Raw genomic sequence first — 6,362 nt, 5'->3', positions numbered from 1 at the left:
AGCCTCCAGTTGGACCCTACAGCCTTCAACTGGAACCTACAGCCAGCAGCTGGACCCCAAAAGCCTCCAGCTGGACCCTACAGCCTTCAACTGGAGTTTGGAGCCATTAAACAGAGCTCAGGAACCACCAGCTGGATCCTACACCCAGCAAGAACCCCAAGAGGTGCCAGACAGAGGCTGTACCCTTCAACTGGAGCCTACAGCCATCAATTGAACCCCAAGAGCCTCCAACTGCACCCTATACCCATCAGCTGGACTCTACACCCATTAACTGAACCCCAAGAGCCTCCAGCTGGATCCTACACCCATCACCAGGACCCCGAGAGCCTCCAGCTGGATCCTACACCCATCACCAGGACCCCGAGAGCCTCCAGCTGGATCCTACACCCAACAACTGGGCCCTACACCCATCAAACGAACCCCAAAGCCCCCAGCCAGACCCACACCCCCCAGTTGGAGCTCAAGATCCTCCAGCTGGACCCTCCAGCCACCAGTTGGACTCTGGAGCTGCCACCTGCCCCTTCTGTCCCAGCTGGACCCCAAGAGCAGCTGCCACCTCCCTGCTGTCCCCACCTGGACCCCAAGAGTCCCCAGCCAGACCCCGGCACCTCGGGAGCCTCCGGGCTGAGCTGGAGCCGATCCTGCTCAGCCTGGGATTTGGGAATGCACAACCCTCCCGGCCCTGATCCCGCTGGAACACCCAGGGGGACAGGGACACAATGGGGACACCCCCGGAGCCCTGCATCCCGGCAAAGGAGGAATTTGGGCAGAGAGTTGGCGATTCCAGCGCTGCCCTTGGACTCACCTTGGCTGCCGGGATCCAAACACCGATTTCCCTCTAAGCAGCGTCTCCCTGCTCCCAGTGAATTCCTCCGGCGCTTTCCCTGCGTTGCCTCTGCCGGCTGACATGGAGCCACGTGCCACGAGGAAACCTTCCTTAACTCTGTCCCTCCCTAAAATCCCGCCAGCCTCACAATTCCCAGCTCCCCATCCCATGGACAGCACCGGCACCCGGCCCTCGCTGCGTTCCCAATCGCGGGATTAGGGCCTGGGGAGCGATTTGGGATCGGGGTGGGTCAGTGGGTACAAGCATCCATCAGGGAAGGGAGGATGTGGGATAAATCCCCCCCGCCGTGGCAGCTGTTGGAGGGAAAAACTGGGATGCAGCAGGTCCCGGCAGGAAAGCTGGTTCAGGAACAGGAATAGCTGGAAGAACTAAATATGGAAACTTGGATAAAGCAGCGCTGAAGGAGGGAATGGTTTCCTAACGGGATTCAAAGCATATAAACAAACTCAGGGAGGAGGGAGGTTGTCCAGAGAGGCCTTGGTGAGGAAGAGTTTGGAAAACCAGCCGGAATTCTCCCAGCAGGGAAGGCTATTCCATGAAATTTCCAGCTTTGTGGAGGAAGTGCTAGTCCTGGGAACACGTTGTTTGGGGGAAGAGATAATGAAAACAATGTCCCTAAAGGATTCTCCGAAGGATTTTTTTCCAGCTGCTTTTGGACGGCAGGAAGTTTCATGGCAATGGAGTTTTCAGTTCCATTGGCAGTTTTTCGCTTCCTTTGGTTTTTCTGGGATCACCAAGCTCACACTGGGAATGCTTTGGTGCTGCAGATTCCAAGCTGTGTGACACCAATCCCCTGGGAATTGCTTCCCTGGATGGACAAACCCCCGAGCCTCAGCCTTGTCCTGAGATCCCATCAGAGCTCTCCCATCTCCGATGTCTCTTAATTCCTTAAGGAGCTCAGCTTTGCCGGCTCCTCGGCACCTTCCCCTTTCCCTTTTGGGTTTGTGCCGGCACCAAGGGGGTGGCTCAATGCGATTATCCCGCTAAAAGTCCCCTAAGAGGATTCCCGGAGCTCGGCTGCAGGGGCTCCGGGCAGGATGTGGATAGGGATGAGCCCTCTGGATGTGGGGGAGCCCGGGAGAGGTGTCCCTGCGAGGGTGAGCCCGGGATCTGCAGCCCCCGTGGGTGCCACGTGCTGCCATTCCCTGGGATAGGGTGGGAAACTGCCCATGGAGTGGTCCTGGAGAGAGGGGGAGGCAACGGAGACACAGGGAAGGGGTGGGAATGTCGGGGTTCTGGGGCTGTCGGGGGGGTTCTAGGACTTCCCAGGGGATTTTGGAGCTTCCCAGGAAGGTCCTGGAGCTGCTCTGGGGCATCCTGGGGTTTCCCAGGGATGTCCTGGGGCTGTTGGGGGGCCCTGGGGCTGCCCTGGAGCTGTTCTGGAGCATCCTGGAGCTTCCCAGAGGATTTTGGGGTTTCCCAGGAAGGTCCTGGAGCTGCCCTGGGGCATCCTAGGGTTGCCCGCCCAGGGGATTTTGGAGCTTCCCAGGAAGGTCCTGGAGCTGCTCTGGGGCATCCTGGGGTTTCCCAGGGATGTCCTGGGGCTGTTGGGGGGCCCTGGGGCTGCCCTGGAGCTGTTCTGGAGCATCCTGGAGCTTCCCAGAGGATTTTGGGGTTTCCCAGGCAGGGCCTGGAGCTGTCCTGGGGCATCCTAGGGTTGCCCATGGGACTGTGGGGATTCCCAGGAGGGTCCTGCAGCTGTCCTGGGGTATCCTGGAGCTTCCCCAGGGCATTTTGGGGCTTCCCAGGAGGGTCCTGGAACTTCCCAGAGGACTAATGCTTCCCAAGAGGATCCTGGAGCTGCTCTGGGATATCCTGGAGTTTTCCAGAGGACTTTGGGGCTTCCCAGGCGAGTTCTGGAGCTGCCCAGGAGGGTCTTGGAGCTGCCCCAAGGGACTTTGGGGATTCCCAGAAGGGTCCTGGAGCTTCCCAGGGGATTTGGAGGCTTCCCAGCGTGATCCTGGAGCTGCTCTGGGGCATCCTGGAGCTTCCCAGGGTGGTCCTGGGGCTGTCCTGGAGGCCCTGGAGCTGCATTCAGGGAAGGAGAAGCTGCACTTGGAGAAGGGTTATGGAGAGGGGCTGGTTTATGGCAGGATTGGGAATCCCAGTGGGTATTCCCTGGAATAACCCTGCCCTGGGAAGGTGCCAGTCCCTGCCCTGGGTGTGGGATGATCCCTGGCCCCTCTGGAAGTGCCAAAGCTGCGTCAGCTCCTTCCCTGCTCCCTGCTGGGGGCCGTGTCCCACTTCTGGCAGGAGCAGGAGCCGTGTGGAGACGCTGGAAAATCTCCGTGCTCACCAGTGGGATACTGGGACAGCCAGGGGGCTGAACTGGGCAGGAGGTGCTTTCCTGGGAAATCCTCTCCCCACTGCCAGCAAAATGTGGGAATATTGGGAATGGGGCTTCCCAGTGAGCGCCAGGCTGAGCACCCCCGCTCCCAGTGCTGATCCTAAAGTTTTGGGGGGTTTTCCTGGTTTCTGGCGGCTCCTCCTTGGAAAAGGAGGGCTGGGAAAATGGAGGAGAGCAGGATTCCTTTGGGAGTTCCCATGTGGATCAGGAAAGGTAAGATTTCCTGGGACAGGTTCAGACCTGAGCACAAAAGGGGACCCACAAGCCCAGGGTTGACCCTGGATCATCCCTCGGGAATTTTGGGCTCCCAAAGAATCCTTTGGCAACACCCAAAGGTCAAATTATCTTCCTGGGGTTTAATTTCAAAGCAGAAGGTTTCAAAAATCAGTGTCCAAGCATAGATGTATTCCTAAATATCCTTAAATATCCTTAAATATCCTTAAATATCCTTAAATATCATATGGATCATCCCAGCTAGGAGAGGCACCAGCTGGGAATGTGGCACAAAGGGTCAGGCCCCAAAATCTGGCCCTAAATGGCCCCTTTTTCCTGCAGATCCACAAAGGCAGCGTGTCCATGTCCAGGAAGAATTTATATCCAGGTTTTCCCGTGCCTGTGGATTATTGCCCCAAAACAACAGCTTGTTTGGGATAAATCCAGAGTCCTGCTGGAATGGGAATCCCAGGGGATGGCGGGGGCTGAGCTGGGAAGGGCCAGGCTGCTCTGAGCTGATTTTCCTTGGTGCCAAACGAATCCATGGCTCCCAAATCCAGGCCTGGGGTGCAGTGGGAAGCGTGGGAGGGATGGGATGAGCAGGTGGAAGGTGCTGGACGAGTCCAAACTCCCCGAGGCACCCCCGAATTCCGAGTGGAAAAGCACTTTCTCCTTCCCTTTTTTTTTCCACCCCCCTGTTTCTTGTTTTCCTTGGCTCCTCCACATTCCGGGCAGGCTGACAGGGAGCTGCAATCCCTGTGGGAAAAGCTGAGCAGCTCCAGACAATGGATCCATTGCTGGTGGAGAAGGGAGCAGGTGGGGAGGAAAGGGAGCTGCACAAAAGGATCCGGGCGGGGGAGGAGGAGGAGGAGGAGGAGGAGCAAGGGGGGGATTGTCCAGAAATCCCTGGATCCAAGCTGGGTGCTCAGACAGCTGGGCCTGGCAGCAGCATCGGTGCAGGGTAATTAATTAATAAATGAGGCGTTTTCCAGGGAATTGTGGGGATGGATTCTCGGCCTAGCTGCTGAAACAGAAGGAAATGGCTCAAAAATTCAGGAATTAAAGAAAAACTAACCCCAAAGTGGAGCAGCCATGAGGGTGGGGAATGGATTTCCCAGAGCAGCTTGGGAGCTTCCATCCTTGGAAGTGTTCAATTCCAGGTTGGAGCAACCTGGGATAATGGGAAGCAGGGATGGAACTGGATGATCCTTAATGTCCTTCCAACCCAAACCACTCCGTGATCCCGACTTTTATTTCTCTTGGCTGCCTTGCAAGTGCCCTCAGTCGCAAGACTTCCAATAAAACTGCAGGAATTTGCTGCAAGACATTTCCCACTCCAGCGCCAGCACGGAGCCTCCGGGGCAGCCGAGCTCCCAACCCACGGAGGACACAGAAATTTGTCCCATTTCCTACATTTCTTCCACAGAAAGCACAGATCCCAAATCCCTGTGCCTGCAGGGAATGGGATTTTGTCCTCTGGCAGGGCAGAGCCAGCCACCAATTTTGGGAAGGGTGACTGGAAGCGCAGCAGCCCTGTGGGATCCGACTTTCCTTTCTCATCCCAAACAATATTTCAAGGGATTTATTTTTATATCCTGAACAATGATATTAAAAACTCTATTTTAAAAAAAAAAAAAAGAAAGAGAAACCTGCCAGGCTGCAAATTGGGGCACCAGAAGGACAATGAGGAGGCAAAAATGCAGTCATTCCTAAGGAAAAGGGAATTTTTTCATGGGAATTTTTCATGGGAAAAATCCTGAGGCAGCGTGAGTCACCCCTCAGTGTTGCCATGTCCTGGAGTGAGGGAAGCAGTGGCTGGGAATTGGGAGAGCTGGCAGGAGCAGGGCACAGACTTTGGATTGAGCCGGGTCCAGGATGGCAGGAGAAAAATCCTCCTGTGCTGAGGGAGCAGCTCAGGCAGGCTGGAAGTGTCCCTGGATGATCCCTGGGATGGCACTGCCAGGGATATCCTGGTGCAGTGGAGCTGCAGAAAGGCAGCAAAATTCTGTTGGAAATGCATTAAAAACAAACAAAAAAATCGAATAGAATATTGCTTTTTTACTGCTAATTGATATAATTAATCCGTTAAGGAAGAATTCCAGAGATCCCTGAGACTCCTACCATGGATAACAACGTGCTGTCACATCCATCCAGGGCTGGGAGTGAAGTCCTCGGGTTCCTCCATGGAATTGTGGGGATCCACAGGGTGGAGCTGGCACAGAGGGAAGGGATCACTCCACCAGCAGGGTCCTGGAGGATCTTTGGGATGGGATCCCTGTGGGAAAGGAGGTGGCAATTCCCAGATGAGGAGGCAGCAGCTCCAGCCCTGTGTGGCTTCGAGGAGAAGCTTGAAAGGAATAAAAATCCACTTCCCATGAAAAATACAGATCCCCTCACTAATTTTGCTCATCATTCCCACTGGATGTCCTTCCAGAACTGATGGATTCGAGGGGAATTTCCACCTTCTGCAGGTGTTAACTCTTCCCCTGGCCCACAGAAAAATCTCCTTTGCTTCCCCTCCCTGTGTGGTTGGTTTTGGGTTTTGTTCTGATTGTCAGCTGCCTCGAGTCTCCACTCAGAGAGAAAAAGGATCTTTAATTCCTTTATCTATTTAAGTTGATTTCGGGAACATTTTTCTCCCGCACTGTGAACAATCAGAACTCTGTGGTCTCCCAGATATGTAAAACAGTTCTTGTTCTTCTTTTGTGGGCAGATATAGTTGAGCTACATAATGGGACTCTGAGAGTGAGTCAACTCAGGAACTCTGGATGTATTTAAATTCCATTCCAAACGAACTCCTATTAAAAAATTCCCGGAAAATGCCAAATCACTGCAACTCATCATACCCAAAGCATCTTTATCCAACATCTCTAATGGATTTATCTACCACCCAACTGATCGCAAGAATACTCCACAGAGAAGCAAACAAGCTTGGAAAACATCCCAGCATTCCTG

The 6,362-nt window shown here is 54.5% G+C and overlaps 1 protein-coding gene across 1 annotated transcript in view; it reads right to left on the bottom strand.

The window, feature by feature from the left end:
• RIMS3 (regulating synaptic membrane exocytosis 3) overlaps positions 1–884 on the bottom strand; it is a 19,027-nt gene extending 18,143 nt beyond the window's left edge. The window contains exon 1 of the mRNA XM_017736154.1: positions 806–884. The gene's annotated coding sequence lies outside the window, so the exon portion shown is untranslated. The remainder of the gene's footprint in view (positions 1–805) is intronic.
• Between the last annotated feature and the right edge of the window lie 5,478 nt (positions 885–6,362).

This window comes from Corvus brachyrhynchos, unplaced genomic scaffold, assembly GCF_000691975.1.
Source record: "Corvus brachyrhynchos isolate BGI_N302 unplaced genomic scaffold, ASM69197v1 scaffold65, whole genome shotgun sequence".
Lineage (NCBI taxonomy): Eukaryota > Metazoa > Chordata > Aves > Passeriformes > Corvidae > Corvus > Corvus brachyrhynchos.
Note: the sequence above shows the minus strand (reverse complement) of the source record. Positions and strands in the feature narration are given on the sequence as shown.